Consider the following 22246-nt stretch of genomic DNA (forward strand, 5'->3'; position numbering starts at 1 on the left):
CGTCTGGTTGAGGTCGTCTATGGGGAAGTTGACGTCGTGTGAGGCCCTGCAAAACAAGCAGTCGGTAACCTGCCATATGCACTTGTGTGCAGACAACAGAGAGACCACGGTGATGTCCCCGGTGGCACCCTGGAATGATCCGGAGGCAAAGAAGTTGAGGGCAGTGGAGACCTTGACAGCAACAGGGAAGGAGATACTGTTCGGCCCAGCCGGGAGCAGCTCGGCATGAAGGAGGCTGCAGTTGTCTGCGACTACCTGGCTACTGACTCTGAGCCTCCGTGTGCACTGCTCCTCAGAGAGGTCCAGGAAGCTGAGCCTCGGTCAGTAGACCCTGTGCGAGGATAGTGCCTCCTGCATCGTTGCTCTCTCTGTTGTTGCCCTCCGTGCTCTTGTACAGGTGCCTGTGGTGCAGCACTGTGTTGTGGAGCTCCACATGGCAGAGGTAGACGCCATGTCTGGTGAGGCTGGTGATGTTGCTCGTCATCGGATGAAGTGATGAATGCAGCTATGGCGTCCCCCCTCCTGACGGTGTGAGTTTGAAGGGGTCCGCAAAGTAGGTAAATGTGCATAGCAGAGTTTTGGGTGGAAAGTAAGAATTTTGAGTGAAAACACAAAGGTCTTGCAGCCAAAACTTTGTCTGAAGTGACAGAGTCCCCTGCTGCAATAAATGAGGTCTCCCCCCCACCTGTCAAATAATCATTTACATCTCCCACTGGCTGCTGGCTGAAACACGTCTGCTGGAACAGGGATTGTTTCCCACAGCACGGGAAACACGCTGAGGATCCTTCAAAATTGCACCTCTGTCAAAATGTCTGCTCAATGAGGTATTTCAATTACCTTAATTATCTGTCAAGTTATGTAAATCATCATCCCGCCGGCTTTAATTGCCGGTGGGAGTCCCGCATTCGGGAGATGCGCGCACACCCAAACGCATCACTGGGGAACCCGGAAGACAGCGGGTTCGAGCCGGGCTCCGCACCCGCTCTGGATTTATACAATTTTAGGAGCTCCCCCGTCCCCAACCCATCGGCTCCACCATCCGAAAATCGGCCCCGATGTGTGCAAGTGGCCATCTTCTGATGATGGTTATTGTAATTAAAATCTATTTTTTATACTTTTTTATTATTGATTTATTTTGAGACTAAAATCTCAAAATTACTATTGGTGATTTCAATAGATGAACATTCAATGAATTAGTATGGCATTCCTTTGTTTGCTATTGAATAAAGGTTTTAAATGGGTTAACGTCTGTGTTAAAATAATGGACAAAGAAATATGAGAATACGATAAGCTTTTCTTCACTAACACAGTAATTTGTGGGCTCAAAAAGTATAATGATATAGCAAAAAACAAAAGTAAGAAACAAGTATATTGGGCCATAATCTGCTGTAGCAGGGCATTTAACGGCATGTGCCGTTAGTTAGACTTGTTCTTGCACATTTAGCTTTTTAAATTTTTTGCGTGGCAAGTCACTGAAAGTGCGAGCTGATAACGTCACAGCAAGAGAAACACGGCATCTGGGACCTGAGTGAACGGGGCAAGCAACTGTGTATCTCCTTAACCAATCAGATTGAAGGATTGTGAAATTAACATCACAAGGAACAAGAAGGAAGTGTGAATTCGAGTGGGTGAATTCAATGTCAAATCAGGTACAGAAAGAGAAATAGAGAAAGGGAAAGAAAGATTGGATTAAGAGAGAGAGAAAAAAAAAGAGGCAGAAAGGAAAAAAATTGAAAAATTGAAAATTTTACATTTTTAAAATCTCCAACAACAATTAAAACCTGGAGGAATGAGACTCCACACTTGTCATAATTAATTTTCAGTGCCAGAGAGGTTGACTGGCAATAATTAACAATTATCTGTAAAAGGCTACTTAGACTGAAATGGATAAGACTTAACTTTCTGTGGTGAGCATAGTTCATATCTACCACACAAATATACCGACTTCACACCGTTCAATGCATTTCAACGGTGAGGCAGATGCGCTAAGCTAACGGCAGAGCGGAGCAACTCGGACAGCAACTTTTGGATAACCCCTCGCCTGAAGTTGCTGTACCATTTGCGCATAAATAACGGTGAGCACCATTAGCCTCACTGTTATTTTGACAGCAAATTCTGGCCCATTATGTTTTTCTAATAATAGATTCCCACAACTTGCTTGATTCACCATTATAGTTGTTTTCTGTCCAGCTTCAATTGCATCACATGAAGTAGTATATACATCACAAAATATTTATGGGTATAAAGAAGATGTATTCCAAAATCCTGAAAAAAACAGCAAATAAATACCAGTAATTTCCATTGGGGTTTTCCCAACTGCCCGTCATAACTTTGGTGGAAGATAGACAAAAAACCCCGAAGAAACGGTATAATCTGCCATTTACGACATTACTTCGGGATTTCTGCCAATCTTCCACTGAAGTTATGCTGGCAGATCGGGAGAACATTCCCCCCTACATGGGAATGCTACCCCAAAATATCAAAAATCTAAATTTTCTGGGAAGCAAACCTCCCAAACTGCCCTAGAAAACATATATTGTGCGTGTACAGCATACTCACTTCTAAAGTTGCCACTGTACCTCTTGTGAGATAACAAATGGTTTCATTTTGTAGTTCTTTTATAGTTTAATTGAAGTGGTGCATCAAGTCCCAGTTTCTGACCGCTGCTCCATATGTTTGTGATATAATCCAAATGATTGTGCCAGAAGAAACCTGGCACGAGAAACAGTTAAGCAATCATACAATAAAAGGCACCTGGAAACCTCAAGGCTTTTTTCATTTACTGTAGCAATTTTAATGGCTAAAGGTTAATTTATTGCAGGTTTAACTCATTGTTGGTCATTGTATTCTTCCCCTGAACATTGCACAATTTGTTTCTGGTTGCTACTATGCCCTGTTTTTTCAATAACCTAAACAATTATTAGAAGTAGCACACAACGTTAACCGAATGCAGTATTAAAGGATGTAATCTTCAGCAAAAAGTGCTTGATGAGTCTTTTTTTGACAAACATTGGATGTGACGACTCAATCCCATTGAACGTACCAGTGGATTGTTAAAATAAAACCTTATCACTCACGTACAATGCTATTGCACCAAAACCAATGCACAAGTGTTCAACTTGATAATCAAGTGCCAACTTGATAATCAAGTGCCAACTTGATTGGCACCCCATCCACCACCCTAAACACTCACTCCCTTCACCACCGGTGCACTGTGGCTGCAGTGTTTACCATCCACAGGATGCACTGTAGCAACTTGTCAAGGCTTCTTCGACAGCATCTCCCAAACCAGTGACCCCTACCACCTAGAAGGACAAGAGCAGCAGGCACATGGGAACAACACCACCTGCACGTTCCCCTCCAAGTCACACAATATCCCGACTTGGAAATATATCGCCTTTCCTTCATCGTCGCTGGGTCAAAATCTTGGAACTCCCTACCTAACAGCACTGTGGGAGAACCTTCAGCACTGGAACTGCAGCGGTTCAAGAAGGCGGCTCACTACCACCCTCTCAAGGGAAATTAGGGATGGGCAATAAATGCTGGCCTTGCCAGCGATGCCAACATCCCATGAACAAATAAAAGAAAAAAGCCTCTTTTCCCTGCTAAATATCACTTTAATCTCAAAGACTAAAATCCATTATACTAAATAACACCTTAAACTATATATACAGGTAATGTAATAGATATAATACTAGAAACTACTGTTGGTGATATAAGAGGACAATTAATTAAGGAATTTGAATGAAGTTCCTTTGCTATTTTAACACAACCACTAATCCATTTATTTTTAAATGTGTCATTGACTCTGTTAAAGTCACAGTCAGAGGAAGGTCACACGAGTATGTTAAGTGGCTAATTTAGCTGACAATAATTTCCAAGCTATAAGTGTGTAACTAACAGAAAATTATTCCGCCCAGAATTTTGAGTAAATAGATGTTAAAAGAGAATTGGAACTCAGGAAGTGACTTCATATACAAACCACAAATGAGTGGATAGGGTTTAATTTCCAGTTTTATAGTTGCCTTGTTGCTATCAAGGCCTCAACACAGCTTACGTATGATACACATGGTGCATTATTGTTTGTGGCAATTCAAAAAAAGACATGTGTTTTAGCTTGGAAACACATATTTGCATAATGAATAAGTAATTTAATGCTTTTAAAATCCTTTGCGCTATGTACAGCTATAAATGATTCATTTCCTGCTTGTGGATCTGGTGAAGTAAGTGTACAATCAAAGAGCATTCATATGAAGTTTGGTGCAAAAGGAAAAAATCCACAACTCTCCCCAAAGGCCTGTAGTCATGAGGCAAGATCTCTTGTGAACTGACAGGTGTGGGAGAGCCTGAAGCTAGGAAGACATTTTTTATGAAATGGCATTTCTCCCAGAGGACAGCTTGGTTCCCATACTTTGGTTACAGCCAAGTACCTTGCATTGTCTTAAAAACCACATAGTGAAAAGAAAGCATTAGTTTCCTTCTTTCAGGAAACAGAATGGCGAGCAGTCAAACAGAAGGCCTGCTAGGCCTTAGGCAACAGTGACTCCTGATCTGATTTCACTCTAAGAAACATCCGGCATCTAGAATGGAGGAACATGAATGGATTTGAAGCAACATGTTTAAATGGCTAATCTTTCAGGCTGTCTGAACAGAACCTTTAGGGAATTACCTTATTTCTTGTCTCCCTTGTTTCTTTTGTTAGCCATGAGGATAAAGAGATAACACAGACCTGGACACCTGATAGGAAAAGGTCTCCTTTACATCAAACTAATGTCATTCTTACTTAAAAATTAAACAAAGATTTTAAGCAACTGCTAACAGATAAAGATCATCACTAATTTATGTTTAAAAGTCAGTTGCAAAAAAAAATCTTTGTAGAAGCATGAAATAGAACTACAGGTTTAATTAAGTGATTCCATACATCATATTTACTAAAGTATAACTTCTTTATTTAAGGATTCTATTTTGTGTAATGAAATGGTTATTCATTCATTATTGGGGGATTTTCTAAAATCCCACATCCCAAAAAAAAATCCACATGACCTTCTCATCTAGAGGTCAGAACAGTCAAGGTCATGGACTTCTTCGTAATACCCATACTATTCCATAATGAGATGAAGGTGTTTACTCATGTGATTTATTCTTATGCAGTCTTTCCCTCTTCAGAGTGTAAAACTTTGCCATCATGAAGCACTCATTCTATTGGACCAGACATGAACTAATGAAGGTAATCTGAACTGTGGCAGGTGGATTCCAGTGAGAGATGCAGCTGAGATTTCAGCTGGATGACCATTTGGATTGGGAGCCCTTATTGTAAACAATATATTTTGGGCCTTCTTACCATAATTGTTATTTAACTATCAGACAATAACTGGAAACGGGAACAATAGACTGAATAATTTTAGCTACGATTTCTAATCTTTCAGGTTTGAGGTGGAAGACTCCCTCCAGAGTGAGTTTGCAAAGAATGCAATATAACACAAGCCTAATGTAACCCAACTGGACTTCTATTCTGTCAATTGCAATTCTTTAAATACCAAAACAGGTTATTATTTCTGAAATAAAACTACAGAATCCTATCGGCCGATTGCGTATTATATAAAATTTGAATGATTTTATTCCCCAAATTGTAAATGCAATGCTTTATATATTTTATAAACATTCACTTTATTGTCACTATTCACATTCACTATTGATATTGAAAATATCTTAAACGTTAACTCTTAGACATTCCCCAGTGCAGTTCCCATTGTTAAACTGGCCCATGCAGATCATAAAAACATAAGAACATAAGAAATAGGATCAGGAGTAGGCCATCCGGCCCCTTGAGCCTGCTCCGCCAATCAACAAGATCATGGCTGATCGTTTACCTCAATGTCATTTTCCTGCACTATCGATCTCCGTTTTGAATGTACTCAATGACTGAGCCTCCACAGCCCTCAGGGGTAGAGAATTCCAAAGATTCACCACCCTCTGAGTGAAGAAATTTCTCCTCATCTCAGTCCTAAATGGTCTACCCCCTATTCTGAGACTGTGACCCCTGGTTCTAGATTCCACAGCCAGGGGAAACATCCTCCCTGCATCTACCCTGTCGAGCCCTGTAAGAATTTCGTATGTTTCAATGAGATCATCTCTCATTCTTCTAAACTCTGCAGAATATAGGCCTAATCTACTCAATCTTTCCTCATACAACAATCCCACCATCCCAGGAATCAATCTGATGAACCTTCATTGCACTCCTTCTATGGCAAGTATATCCTTTCTTAGGTAAGGAGAACAAAATTGTACACAATACTCCAGGTATGGTCTCACCAAGGCCCTATATAATTGCAGTAAGACATCTTTACTCCTGTACTCAAATCCTCTTGTAATAAAGACCAACATCCCATTTGCCTTCCTAATTGCTTGCTGAACCTGCATGTTAGCTTTCAGTGACTCATGTACAAGGACACTCAGGTCCCTTTGAATATCAACATTTACCAAACTCTTACCATTTAAAAAATACCCTGCATTTCTGTTTTTCCTATCAAAGTGGATAACTTCACATTTTTCCAGATTATATTCCATCTGCCATGTTCTTGCCCACTCACTTAGCCTGTCTAAATCCCCTTTAAGCCTCTTTGCTTCCTCCTCACAACTCACATTCCTACCTAGTTTTGTGTCATCAGCAAACTTGGAACTGTTACATTTGGTCCCTTCATCCAAATCATTGATATAGATTGTGAATAGCTGGGGCCCAAGCACTGATCCCTGCGGTACCCCACTAGTCACAGTCTGCCAACCTGAAAAAGACCCGTTTATTCCTATTCTCAGTTTTCTGTCTGTTAACCAATTCTCAATCCATGCCAGTATATTACCCCCAATTCCATGTGCTCTAACTTTTTTCACCAACCTCCTGTGTGGGTTTTTTTTTTATTCGTTCATGGGATGTGGGCGTCGCTGATGAGGCCAGCATTTATTGCCCATCCCTAATTGCCCTTTTATTGTAAGCCTTCTGATAATCCAAAAACACCACACCCACTGGTTCTCCCCTTATCTATTCTACTAGTTACATCCTCAAAGAACTCCAATAGGTTTGTCAAACATGATTTCCCTTTCATAAATCCATATTGACTCTGCCAAATTCTATTATTATTTTCTAAGTGTCCTGTTCTCACATCCTTTATTATAGATTCTAGCATTTTCACTACTACTGATGTTAGGCTAACCAGTCTGTAGTTCCCTGTTTTCTCTCTCCCTCCTTTCTTAAATAGTGGGGTTACATTTGCTACCCTCCAATCTGCAGGAACTGTTCCAGAATCTATAGAATTTTTGGAAGATGACAACCAATGCATCCACTATCTCTATAGCCACCTCTTTCAAAACCCTGGGATGTAGATCATCAGGTCCTTGGGATTTATCGACTTTCAGTCCCATTAATTTCTCTAGTACTATTTTTTTACTAAAATGTATGCAATCATGATAATCTCAGGTTTGATTCTCAGACTGTACTGAGTTAAGTTATCTCACAAGAGGCAAGAGTAGGGACACTGCAATTGGCTTTGGTGACCTTGGATTGAGGGGGAGGGGGGGCGCAAAATAACCATCTTTTTATATTAAGCCTTGCTGAAACTTTGTGCAAGTGTGGATGTTGCATGAGCACAGGATTGGACTCGGTTATGATGTTTCCTTTCCTCCCCATTGGCAAAAAGCTTGCTGAGGTCAGAGTCTAAACTCATACGTGAAGAATGGGGATTTGGTTTAGCTGCCTGTAGAATTTTATCCCAGCTTGTGAAGGGGATGAGAAAACTGAGAAGAAAAAATATATTAAGATTTTCTTTGCAATGTTTTAGAAATGCATTATGGTAGTATTTAATGTTAAGTGAAATAGTTCAGTCTCATTATAACACAACATTTTTCCCCTTCTTAATCTGATTTTTTTTTTGCTTTGTCTATGGTAACTGAGATTTGTGTTTAAGAAGAACTTAATTAAATTAATTAACATTCTTTAGAACCCATTAACATGAGCTGTTATTTCAATAGAGTTTGATAGTTGTTGCAGTGATATTCACTAGCATGAAATCTTTTTCAATTAAACTAGTATTAAATCTTTTCTTTAAGTCAGTAAGATAAATATATAAGTTAAATCATGACTCCTCCCCCAAAACAAATGAAGCCTTGAACTGTCCACTTGGTTGAAGTTTTGCATTACACCATACATAATTATTTAGCTCCTATGAGATATAGAAATGTGTGGAAAAAGTTAGGAATCTTACAACACCAGGCTATAGTCCAACAGTTTTATTTTCAAATAAAACTGTTGGACTATAACCTGGTGTTGTAAGATTCCTTACATTTGTCCACCCCAGTCCATCACCGGCATCTCCACATCATGGAAAAAGTTAGCCTATGGCAGGAAGTCGCAACCTGAAACCCCAAAGTATATTGTTTTATTGTAGACAGTTAGAGGGATGAGGGTGAGGTAGTACATATGCATTAAATATCAACATTGTACTAGACCACACAATCAGCAGCTACTCAATGCTGTTTCCTTTTAAACATAACTGCTGTCTACGTCAAGCATTTTTTCTTTCTCCATCCAGCCTTACCACTTGAAAAATATACCACATATAAATAGTATGATCACTCTCCATGATTTGTTTCCATGTTTCCCCTCAAGGGGTAAGAATCTTTCCTGTCCCTACCTTCAAAAACACCAGGAATATGTTTGTGAAGATTTCTTCTGTTTGGTATTCCTGGCAAAATTATTAGCTTACTGAAACCAAGATGGCAACGGAGTGGGAAGAAACAGTTCAGAAATTTGCCTAGTGGCCAGAGCTGGTAATTACATCATCATGCCGGATAATATCCAGCATTGGAAAGTTGAATGGGAAATGTGGACGTAAATATTTATAATTGGGAAAAGTTGGCACAAAAGTGTAGCCAACAAAAGTGCAACAGGAATTAAGGTTTGTAGAAAGGAAATGCACACAGACATAAGGGGCCAAAAAATGCACCGAACTGCTCCTCCTGCATAAGTGGAGCAGTTCTGCGCATTTTTTGGCTCCTAATGTCTGCATGCACATCCAGTCTACTCTGGCGCACTCCAAACCCCACTGAAGTAGCTGGGGTCAGGGAAAGGTCAATCATTATCATGTCACTGTATCCATTGGGTGCCCACCAGAGGAGAAGAGATGGGAAATGCAGTGCTGGCCAGTCATTATTAGTGCCACCAGAATGGGAAGCAATTGTTTTAGGCTCTATCAGCCCCCTTTGCAAGGGGACCAATTTAACTGCGAAGGCAATTTTTTTTTGGTGGAGGGGTGTTCCAGGCTAGAACCCAGGCATGGACCCATAAGGGGACCGAGATCTGACGGTCAGAGTGCCAGTACACCAGATACATCCTGGGATGAGAGGGCTGTCCTATGAGGAGAGATTGAGTAAAATGGGCCAATATTCTCTGGAGTTTAGAAGAATGAGAGGTGATCTCATTGAAACATATAAAATTTTTAGAGGGCTTGACAGGGTAGATACTGAGAGGCTGTTTCCCCTGGCTGGAGAGTCTAGAACTAGAGGGCATAGTTGCAGGATAGGGGGTGGCTATTTTAGACTGAGATGAGGAGGAATTTCTTCACGCAGAGGGTTGTGAATCTTTGGAATTCTCTACCCCAGAGGGCTGTGGATGCTGAGTCATTGAGTATATTCAAGGCTGAGATGGATAGATTTTTGGACTCTAAGGGAATCAAGGGATATGGGGATCGGGCGGGAAAGTGGAGTTGAAGTAGAAGATCAGCCATGATCTTATTGAATGGCAGAGCAGGCTCAAGAGCCTGTACGGTCTACTCCTGCTCCTATTTCTTATGTTCTTATGTGCAGGGCACTTGCAGCAAAGAGGCCAAAGCCAAGAAAATTCCACACATGGGATTTCCCTCCCCTGAGCCCTACTGCCTCTGACATCATGGGCCTAAACTTTCAAAGAAAAAAGTTCAACATTTTTCTAACCTTTATTTAAATGTTGCCCCCTTGCAAAGGGAACCGATGGGGGCACTTTGTCTTTCTGCTTTGGGGGATCACAGCAACTCTTCCCTGGACCTGGCAGTGGATGGCTGTTTTTTTGCCCTAGTTGCATCCACATACGCCTGGGTGCCCGCCATTCACATGTTAATTAAGGAATCGCTCCTTCACCCTGTGAAATTTGGCAGTCAGTACCGGAGGTCCCAGGCAGGCGCCTCCCAGAAATTATACTAAGGTGTGCCTACCTTGAATTTTGGGCCCCAGTAATGCTATTGCAAAAATAATTCATTGGATGTAAATGATGATGCTTTGTAACATCCTGATGACGTGATAAAGCGTTATAAAAATGCAAGTTCTTTCTTTTTTCTTTCTTAGCCCATGTTTCAAAGTTAGAATCATAGAATCATAGAAAGGTTACAGTAAAGCATCATACCTTTCAGCCAATGCCCCAGACTCTTCCATCACCATCCCTGGGTATGTCATGTCCCACCGGCAGGTCAGACCCACCAGAGATGACGGTACAGTGATATACAGTCAGGAGGGAGTGGCCCTGGGAGTCCTCAACATGGACTCTGAACCCCATGAAATCTCATTGCATCAGGTCAAACATGGGCAAGGAAAGCTTCTGCTGATTACCACCTACCGCCCTCCCTCAGCTGATGAATCAGTCCTCCTCCATGTTGAGCACCACTTGCAGGAAGCACTGAGGGTAGCAAGGGCACAGAATGTACTCTGGGTGGGGGACTTCAGTGTCCATCACCAAGAGTGGCTCGGCAGCACCACTACTGACCGAGCTGGCCGGGTCCTGAAGGACATAGCTGCCAGACTGGGCCTGCGGCAGGTGGTGAACGAACCAACAGGGAAAAAAACTACTTGACCTCGTCCTCACCAACCTATCTGCCGCAGATGCATCGGTCCATGACAGTATTGGTAGGAGTGACCACCGCACAGTCCTTGTGGAGTCGAAGCCCCATCTTCACACTGAGGACACCATCCAACATGTTGTGTGGCACTACCACCATGCTAAATGGGATAGATTCAAAACAGATCTGGCAGCTCAAAACTGGGGATGAGGATGAGGTTTGAGTGGGTATGAGGGGTGATGTGACAGAGTAGTGTTGGCAGTGCAGAAGGAGATGTGGGGTGGGGGCGGTGATGTGGCAGATGGAGTGTAGGGGAATGAGTAAGTGTACTCACTTTGGCTGACCTACTGAGGTCATTGGAGCGCCTCCTGCACTGTATGCAGGTGCGTGATATGTTGGTGGTGCTGGTGACTTCCTCTGCCACCTCGAGCCAGGCCTTCCTGGTGGCAGAGGCAGGCCGCTTCCTCCCACCCGCTGGGGGGAAGATCTCTGTCCTCCCCCTCCTCCTCACCCCATCTAATGTTACCTGGAGTGAAGCATCATTAAACAGGGAGCAGCTTTCCCCCTGGGCTGCTCCATGCTGTAATTTTTCCAATTTGTTGCAGCATCTGTCAGTGGAGGACTGCCCCTTTAAATAGAGTTCCTCCAGCTGACAGATCTTACTGTGCATGCGCAGTCCGCCCGACGCGCAGCTCAGAGTGGGGAACCCGGAAGACCAGGTAAGTGGATCCAATTAGGCTGCGATCGGGCGGGTGGCAGACTAATTTCACCGGGCGCGTTACCCACGCGCCCAATAGCCCCCCCCGCCGCGAACCCGCAGCCCTGCTAACATCGAGCCCAAAGTGTCTGCACAGGCATATTGACAGGTTAAGCGAATGGGCAAAAATTTGGCAGATGGAATATAATGTGGGAAAATGTGAAGTCGTCCACTTTGGGAGGAAAAATAAAAAAGCAAAATATTACTTGAATGGAGAAATACTGCAAAATGCTGCGGTACAGAGGGATCTGGATGTCCTCGTACATGAAACACAAACATTCAACATACAGGCGCAGCAGGTAATCCAGAAGGCAAACGGAATATTGGCCTTTATTTCTACGGGGTTGGAGTATAAAAGCAGGGAAGTCATGCTATAACTGTACAGGGTGCTGGTGAGACCACACCTGGAGTACTGCGTACAGTCCTGGAGCCCTTATTTAAGGAAGGACATACTTGCATTGGAGGCAGTTCAGAGAAGGTTCACTAGGTTGATTCTGGGTATGGAAGGGTCGTCTTATGAGGAAAGATTGAACAGGTTGGGTCTATACTCATTGGAGTTCAGAAGAATGAGAGGAGATCTTATTGAAACATACAAGATTCTGAGGGGACTCGATAGGGTAGATGCTGAGAGGATGTTACCCCTCATGGGGGAATCTAAAACTAGGAGGCACAGTCTCAGAATAAGGGGTCGCCCGTTTAAGACGGAAATGAGGGGAATTTGTTCTCCGAGAGGATCGTGAATCTTTGGAATTCTTTACCCCAAGAAGCTGTGGAGGCTGAGTCATTGAATACATTCAAGGCTGAGTTACACAAATTTTTGATCAGCAAGAGAGTCAAAGGATATGTGGAAAGGGCAGGAAAGTGGAATTGAGGTAAAAATCAGATCAGCCATGATCTCATTAAATGGCGGAGCAGGCTCGAGGGGCCAAATAGCCTACTCCTGCTCCTATCACTTATGGTCTTATGGTCTTATGGTCTTAACCTGCTCACCGATGCTCAGTTTGGGTTCCGCCAGGGCAACTTGCCTTCAGACCTCATTACAGCCTTGGTCTAAACGTGGACAAAAGAGCTGAATTCCAGAGGTGAGGTGAGAGAGACTGCTGTTGACATCAAGGCAGCATTTGACCGAGTGTGGCACCAAGGAGCCCTCGTAAAATTGAAGTCAATGGGAATCAGGGGGAAAACTCTCCAGTGGCTGTAGTCATAACTAGCACAAAGGAAGATGGTAATGGTTGTTGGAGGCCAATCATCTCAGCCACAGGACATTGCTGCAGGAGTTCCCCAGGGCAGTGTCCTTGGCCCAACCATCTTCCCATCTTCAGCTGCTTTGTCAATGACCTTCCCTTCAACATAAGGTCAGAAATGGGGATGTTCGCTGATGATTGCACAGTGTTCAGATCCATTCGCAACCCCTCAGATAATGAAGCAGTCCGTGCCCGCATGGAACAAAACGTGGACAACATCCAGGCTTGGGCTGATAAGTGGCAAGTAACATTCGTGCCAGACAAGTTGCAGGCAATGATCATCTCCAACAAGAGAGAGTCTAACCACCTCCCCTTGACATTCAACGGCATTACCATCGCCAAATCCCCCACCATCAACATCCTGGGGGTCACCATTGACCAGAAAATTAACTGGACCAGCCACATAAATACTGTGGCTACAAGAGCAGGTCAGAGGCTGGGTATTCTGCGACGAGTGACTCACCTCCTGACTCCCCAAAGCCTTTCCACCATCTCCAAGGCACAAGTCCGGAGTGTGATGGAATACTCTCCACTTGCCTGGATGAATGCAGCTCCAACAACACTCAAGAAGCTTCACACCATCCAAGATAAAGCAGCCCGCTTGATTGGCACCCCATCCACCACCCTAAACATTCACTCCCTTCACCACCGGCGCACTGTGGCTGCAGTGTGTACCATCCACAGGGTGCAATGCAGCAACTCGCCAAGGCTTCTTCGACACCACCTCCCAAACCCACGACCTCAACCACCTAGAAGGACAAGAGCAGCAGGCACATGGGAACAACACCACCTGCACGTTCCCCTCCAAGTCACACACCATCCCGACTTGGAAATATATCGCTTTTCCTTCATCGTCGCTCAGTCAAAATCCTGGAACTCCCTTCCTAACAGCATTGTGGGAGAACCGTGACCACACGGACTGCAGCGGTTCAAGAAGGCGGCTCAGCACCACCTTCTCAAGGGCAATTAGGGATGGGCAATAAATGCTGGCCTTGCCAGCAATGCCCACATCCCATGAACGAATATATAAAAAAAATAATCTGTAACCTCATGGCCCGGCATATTCCTCACTCTACCATTACCAACAAGCCAGGGGATCAACCCTGGTTCAATGAGGAATTTAGAAGAGCATGCCAGAAGCAGCACCAGGCATACCTAAAAATGAGGTGCCAAGCTGGTGAAGCTACAACTCAGGACTACATGCATGCTAAACAGCGGAAGCCGTCCTTACCCGGTCTGGCTTATATGTGACTCCAGATGCACAGCTATGTGGTTGATTCTTAATTGCCCTCTGAAATGGCCTAGCAAGCCACTCAGTTGTAAAATCTCGCTAAAAAAAGTCATAATAAGAATAAAACCGGACGGACCACCCGGCATCGGACCACTAGCCACCGGACACGACAAAGGCAAACCAAGCCCAGTCGAACCTGCAAAGTCCTACTCACTAACATCTGGGGACTTGTGCCAGAATTGGGAGAGCTGTCCCACAGACTAGTCAAGCCACAGCCTGACATAGTCATACTCACTGAATCATACCTTTCAGCCAATGTCCCAAAATCTTCCATTACCATCCCTGGGTATGTCCTGTCCCACCGGCAGGACAGACCAACCAGAGGTGGCGGTACAGTGATATACAGTCAGGAGGGAGTGGCCCTGGGAGTCCTCAACATTGACTCTGGACCCCATGAAATCTCATTGCATCAGGTCAAACATGGGCAAGGAAACCTGCTGCTGATTACCACCTACCGCCCTCCCTCAGCTGATGAATCAGTCCTCCTCCATGTTGAACACCACTTGGAGGAAGAACTGAGGGTAGCAAGGGCACAGAATGTACTCTGGGTGGGGGATGTCAATGTCCATCACCAAGAGTGGTTCGGTAGCACCACTACTGACCGAGCTGGCCGAATGCTGAAGGACATAGCTGCCAGACTGGGCCTGCGGCAGGTGGTGAGCGAACCAACACGAGGGAAAACCTTACTTGACCTCGTCCTCACCAATCTACCTGTCGCAGATGCATCTGTCCAGGACAGATGGTAGGAGTGACCACCGCACAGTCCTCGTGGAGACGAAGTCCCGTCTTCGCACTGAGGACACCATCCAACGTGTTGTGTGGCACTACCACCGTGCTAAATGGGATAGATTCAGAACAGATCTAGCAACTCAAAACTGGGCATCCATGAGGCGCTGTGGGTCATCAGCAGCAGAATTGTATTCCAGCACAATCTGTCACCTCATGGCCCGGCATATTCCTCACTCTACCATTACCAACAAGCCAGGGGATCAACCCTGGTTCAATGAGGAGTGTAGAAGAACATGCAAGGAGCAGCAACAGGCATATCTAAAAATGAGGTGCCAAGCTGGTGAAGCTACAATTCACGACTACATGCATGCTAAACAGTTGAAGCAACATGCTATAGACAGAGCTAAGTGATTCCACAACCAATGGATCAGATCAAAGCTCTGCAGTTCTGCCATATCCAGTTGTGAATGGTGGTAGACAATTAAACAACTAACGGGAGGAGGAGGCTCTGCAAACATCCCCATCCTCAACGATGGCGAAGTCCAGCATGTGAGTGCAAAAGACAAGGCTGAAGCGTTTGCAACCATCTTCAGCCAAAAGTGCCGAGTGGATGATCCATCTCAGCCTCCTCCCGACATCCCCACCATCACAGAAGCCAGTCTTCAGCCAATTAGATTCACTCCACGTGATATCAAGAAACGGCTGAGTGCACTGGAGACAGCAAAAGGCTATGGGCCCTGACAACATCCCCGCTGTAGTGCTCAAGATTTGTGCTCCAGAACTAGCTGCACCTCTTGCCAAGCTGTTCCAGTACAGCTACAACACTGGCATCTACCCGACAATGTGGAAAATTGCCCAGGTATGTCCTGTCCACAAAAAGCAGGACAAATCCAATCCGGCCAATTACTGCCCCATCAGTCTACTCTCAATCATCAGCAAAGTGATGGAAGGTGTCGTCAACAGTGCTTTCAAGCAGCACTTACTCACCAATAACCTGCTCACCGATGCTCAGTTTGGGTTCCGCCAGGGCAACTTGCCTTCAGACCTCATTACAGCCTTGGTCTAAACGTGGACAAAAGAGCTGAACTAGCACAAAGGAAGATGGTAATGGTTGTTGGAGGCCAATCATCTCAGCCACAGGACATTGCTGCAGGAGTTCCCCAGGGCAGTGTCCTTGGCCCAACCATCTTCCCATCTTCAGCTGCTTTGTCAATGACCTTCCCTTCAACATAAGGTCAGAAATGGGGATGTTCGCTGATGATTGCACAGTGTTCAGATCCATTCGCAACCCCTCAGATAATGAAGCAGTCCGTGCCCGCATGGAACAAAACGTGGACAACATCCAGGCTTGGGCTGATAAGTGGCAAGTAACATTCGTGCCAGACAAGTTGCAGGCAATGATCATCTCCAACAAGAGAGAGTCTAACCACCTCCCCTTGACATTCAACGGCATTACCATCGCCAAATCCCCCACCATCAACATCCTGGGGGTCACCATTGACCAGAAAATTAACTGGACCAGCCACATAAATACTGTGGCTACAAGAGCAGGTCAGAGGCTGGGTATTCTGCGACGAGTGACTCACCTCCTGACTCCCCAAAGCCTTTCCACCATCTCCAAGGCACAAGTCAGGAGTGTGATGGAATACTCTCCACTTGCCTGGATGAATGCAGCTCCAACAACACTCAAGAAGCTTCACACCATCCAAGATAAAGCAGCCCGCTTGATTGGCACCCCATCCACCACCCTAAACATTCACTCCCTTCACCACCGGCGCACTGTGGCTGCAGTGTGTACCATCCACAGGGTGCAATGCAGCAACTCGCCAAGGCTTCTTCGACACCACCTCCCAAACCCACGACCTCAACCACCTAGAAGGACAAGAGCAGCAGGCACATGGGAACAACACCACCTGCACGTTCCCCTCCAAGTCACACACCATCCCGACTTGGAAATATATCGCTTTTCCTTCATCGTCGCTCAGTCAAAATCCTGGAACTCCCTTCCTAACAGCATTGTGGGAGAACCGTGACCACACGGACTGCAGCGGTTCAAGAAGGCGGCTCAGCACCACCTTCTCAAGGGCAATTAGGGATGGGCAATAAATGCTGGCCTTGCCAGCAATGCCCACATCCCATGAACGAATATATAAAAAAAATAATCTGTAACCTCATGGCCCGGCATATTCCTCACTCTACCATTACCAACAAGCCAGGGGATCAACCCTGGTTCAATGAGGAATTTAGAAGAGCATGCCAGAAGCAGCACCAGGCATACCTAAAAATGAGGTGCCAAGCTGGTGAAGCTACAACTCAGGACTACATGCATGCTAAACAGCGGAAGCCGTCCTTACCCGGTCTGGCTTATATGTGACTCCAGATGCACAGCTATGTGGTTGATTCTTAATTGCCCTCTGAAATGGCCTAGCAAGCCACTCAGTTGTAAAATCTCGCTAAAAAAAGTCATAATAAGAATAAAACCGGACGGACCACCCGGCATCGGACCACTAGCCACCGGACACGACAAAGGCAAACCAAGCCCAGTCGAACCTGCAAAGTCCTACTCACTAACATCTGGGGACTTGTGCCAGAATTGGGAGAGCTGTCCCACAGACTAGTCAAGCCACAGCCTGACATAGTCATACTCACTGAATCATACCTTTCAGCCAATGTCCCAAAATCTTCCATTACCATCCCTGGGTATGTCCTGTCCCACCGGCAGGACAGACCAACCAGAGGTGGCGGTACAGTGATATACAGTCAGGAGGGAGTGGCCCTGGGAGTCCTCAACATTGACTCTGGACCCCATGAAATCTCATTGCATCAGGTCAAACATGGGCAAGGAAACCTGCTGCTGATTACCACCTACCGCCCTCCCTCAGCTGATGAATCAGTCCTCCTCCATGTTGAACACCACTTGGAGGAAGAACTGAGGGTAGCAAGGGCACAGAATGTACTCTGGGTGGGGGATGTCAATGTCCATCACCAAGAGTGGTTCGGTAGCACCACTACTGACCGAGCTGGCCGAATGCTGAAGGACATAGCTGCCAGACTGGGCCTGCGGCAGGTGGTGAGCGAACCAACACGAGGGAAAACCTTACTTGACCTCGTCCTCACCAATCTACCTGTCGCAGATGCATCTGTCCAGGACAGATGGTAGGAGTGACCACCGCACAGTCCTCGTGGAGACGAAGTCCCGTCTTCGCACTGAGGACACCATCCAACGTGTTGTGTGGCACTACCACCGTGCTAAATGGGATAGATTCAGAACAGATCTAGCAACTCAAAACTGGGCATCCATGAGGCGCTGTGGGTCATCAGCAGCAGAATTGTATTCCAGCACAATCTGTCACCTCATGGCCCGGCATATTCCTCACTCTACCATTACCAACAAGCCAGGGGATCAACCCTGGTTCAATGAGGAGTGTAGAAGAACATGCAAGGAGCAGCAACAGGCATATCTAAAAATGAGGTGCCAAGCTGGTGAAGCTACAATTCACGACTACATGCATGCTAAACAGTTGAAGCAACATGCTATAGACAGAGCTAAGTGATTCCACAACCAATGGATCAGATCAAAGCTCTGCAGTTCTGCCATATCCAGTTGTGAATGGTGGTAGACAATTAAACAACTAACGGGAGGAGGAGGCTCTGCAAACATCCCCATCCTCAACGATGGCGAAGTCCAGCATGTGAGTGCAAAAGACAAGGCTGAAGCGTTTGCAACCATCTTCAGCCAAAAGTGCCGAGTGGATGATCCATCTCAGCCTCCTCCCGACATCCCCACCATCACAGAAGCCAGTCTTCAGCCAATTAGATTCACTCCACGTGATATCAAGAAACGGCTGAGTGCACTGGAGACAGCAAAAGGCTATGGGCCCTGACAACATCCCCGCTGTAGTGCTCAAGATTTGTGCTCCAGAACTAGCTGCACCTCTTGCCAAGCTGTTCCAGTACAGCTACAACACTGGCATCTACCCGACAATGTGGAAAATTGCCCAGGTATGTCCTGTCCACAAAAAGCAGGACAAATCCAATCCGGCCAATTACTGCCCCATCAGTCTACTCTCAATCATCAGCAAAGTGATGGAAGGTGTCGTCAACAGTGCTTTCAAGCAGCACTTACTCACCAATAACCTGCTCACCGATGCTCAGTTTGGGTTCTGCCAGGACCACTCGGCTCCAGGCCTCATTACAGCCTTGGTCCAAATATGGACAAAAGAGCTGAATTCCAGAGGCGAGGTGAGAGTGACTGCCCTTGACATCAAGGCAGCATTTGACTGAGTGTGGCACCAAGGAGCCCCAGTAAAATTGAAGTCAATGGGAATCAGGGGGAAAATTCTCCAGTGGCTGGAGTCATACCAAGCACAAAGGAAGATGGTAGTGGTTGTTGAAGGCCAATCATCTCAGCCCCAGGGCATTGCTGCAGGATTTCCTCAGGGCAGTGTCCTAGGCCCAACCATCTTCAGCTGCTTCATCAATGACCTTCCCTCCATCATAAGGTCAGAAATGGGGATGTTCGCTGATGATTGCACAGTGTTCAGTTCCATTCTCAACTCCTCAAATAATGAAGCAGTCCGTGCCCGCATGCAGCAAGACCTGGACAACATCCAGGCTTGGGCTGATAAGTGGCAAGTAACATTCGCACCAGACAAGTGCCAGGCAATGACCATCTCCAACAAGAGAGAGTCTAACCACCTCCCCTTGACATTCAACGGCATTACCATCGCCGAATACCCCGCCATCAACAACCTGGGGTTCACCATTGACCAGAAACTTTACTGGACCAGCTACATCAAGAGCAGGTCAGAGGCTGGGTATTCTGCGGCGAGTGACTCACCTTCTGACTCCCCAAAGCCTTTCCACCATCTACAAGGCACAAGTCAGGAGTGTGATGGAATACTCTCCACTTGCCTAGATGAGTGCAGCTCCAACAACACTCAAGAAGCTCGACAGCATCCAGGACAAAGCAGCCCGCTTGATTGGCACCCCATCCACCACCCTAAACATTCACTCCCTTCACCACCGGCGCACAGTGGCTGCAGTGTGCACCATCCACAGGATGCATTGCAGCAACTCGCCAAGGCTTCTTCGACAGCACCTCCCAAACCCGCGACCTCTACCACCTAGAAGGACAAGAGCAGCATGCACATGGGAACACCACCACCTGCACGTTCCCCTCCAAGTCACACACCATCCCGACTTGGAAATATATTGCTGGTCCTTCATCGTCGCTGGGTCAAAATCCTGGAACTCCCTTCCTAACAGCACTGTGGGAGAACCTTCACCACACGGACTGCAGCGGTTCAAGAAGGCGGCTCACTACTACCTTCTCAAGGGCAATTTGGGATGGGCAATAAATGCCGGCCTCCTCACCGACGCCCACGTCTGATGAACGAATAAAAAAAAAATTGCAACTCCCAGAAAACATAAGCTGATTTTTAAGCTTCTCTGCCTCAAGCTCGTTTACATCAACAGCGGGAAAGTTCTGTACCCTTTTCCTTTGGGGTCTCCTTTCCTACTGTGAAAGTGATACAGCTGTTTCCCCTGGCAAACATGGTATAAGACATTTTCTTTTGTACAGCAATGAACTGCCAACCAGTTTAGTTGGCACACGTCCCGTGCAGTTGACTGGAAGAACTTGTGTGTACGAACCTGTAAGGAAATGTGTGTGAATATACTTTGCTTTAAAGCACACCCTTATATGTAGCTCTTTTTGTTCAATCCTTTCTGTGGACAAATGGTCAGACAAATCCTGAAATCTGACAACGGGTTAATGATGCGGCAAGTCCAGGGACCTCATTACTATACTTATGCTGGGCCTGCACCAGGTTTGGGAAGGTCCAGAATATTCCAGGCCAGTGTAATAAAGTAGGAGATCTGATGCAATGGGTCCCTACCCCCATTCCTCTTCTCTGTGCCTGGGAACTGAGTATTCCACAATTACAACGAAGAGGAAAATCGCTCCTTACATTATTTTTCCCTTAAAGCAGTGCCTATGCAGAACAGATTCCCAGTAAAAGCAATTAATGCTGTTTTAATTAATGTTTTGTTTTTAAAAAAGCTCAATAAATATCTAGTTAGCAATGGGATTGAAGATTATAAATCATAAATCAAGATGATCAAATACGCTATGGAACATGAAGGCTTCCCTATATTGTAATGGTGGCTACACTTCAAAAGTATTCCATTGGCTGTGAAGGGCTTTGAAACATCCTGAGGATATGAAAGATGCTATATAAATGCAGGTTCTTTTTATCGTTAAGCTGCTGGGACAATAGAAATGTCATATTATGAAAAATAACCAGCCAAAGAATAATACAGTTGAGACTTCCATCTGAAGTGAGCACAGTAGAGCCTATTGTACAACAAATTGTACTTAGTCTGTAGAAGGAGGGGGTTCAATGGATTGAATGGCCTTCCCGTGTCCTGGACAGCCACAGGTGCAGGAAGTGTCACCAACTGGAAGAGCTTAAGCTCTGGGTTTCAGAGTTGAGCAGCAGCTGGTGTCACTACAGTGCATCCACCAGGCTGAGAGCCACGTGGAGAGCTGGAGGTGGTCACCGCACAGTTTAAGAAAGTGCAAGCAAAGAGGGACTGGGTGACCACTAGACAGACAAGGAGGACCAGGCAGGAGTCCCCTGAGGGCATCTCATTCTCTAATCGGAATACTGGTGAGGGATAGGATTCCTCTGGGGATTGCAGCCAGAGCCAAGACCATAGTACCATGGGTGGCTCAGCGGTACAGAAGGGGAGGAGAAAGGTCAAGAGAACGACAGTGATAGGGGATTCTATAGTTAGGGGAGCAGACAGGTGTTTCTGCGGCCGCAGGCATGATCCCAGGATGGTAAGATGCCTCCCTGGTGCCAAGGTCAAGGATGTGACTTAGAGGCTGCAGAACATTCTGGAGGGGGAGGGTGAACAGCCAGAGGTCGTGGTCCATATCGGTACCAATGACATAGGTAGAAGGAGGGATGAGGTCCTGAAGACAGATTTTAACGAGTTAGGAAAAAGTTTAAGAAGCAGGACCTCAAAGGTAGTAATCTCTGGATTACCCCCAGTGCCATGCGCTAGTGAGAATAGAAATAGGAGGATAGAGCAGATGAATGTGTGGCTGGAGAGATGGTGCAGGAGGGAGGGCTTTAGATTCCTGGGACATTGGGACCAGTTCTGGGGGAGGTGGGACCTGTACAGGCCGGACGGGTTGCACCTCAACGGAGCTGGGACTAATGTCCTCGCGGGGAGGTTCGTTAGTACTGTGGGGTGGAGTTTAAACTCATTTGGCAGGGGGATGGGCACTAACATGTAGCATTGGAAAGGAGAAACAAGGTGCACATAGGATTGGGAGAGAAAGATAACACTAGAGCAA

Source organism: Heptranchias perlo, chromosome 1 (genome assembly GCF_035084215.1).
Source record: "Heptranchias perlo isolate sHepPer1 chromosome 1, sHepPer1.hap1, whole genome shotgun sequence".
NCBI classification, from domain to species: Eukaryota; Metazoa; Chordata; class Chondrichthyes; order Hexanchiformes; family Hexanchidae; genus Heptranchias; species Heptranchias perlo.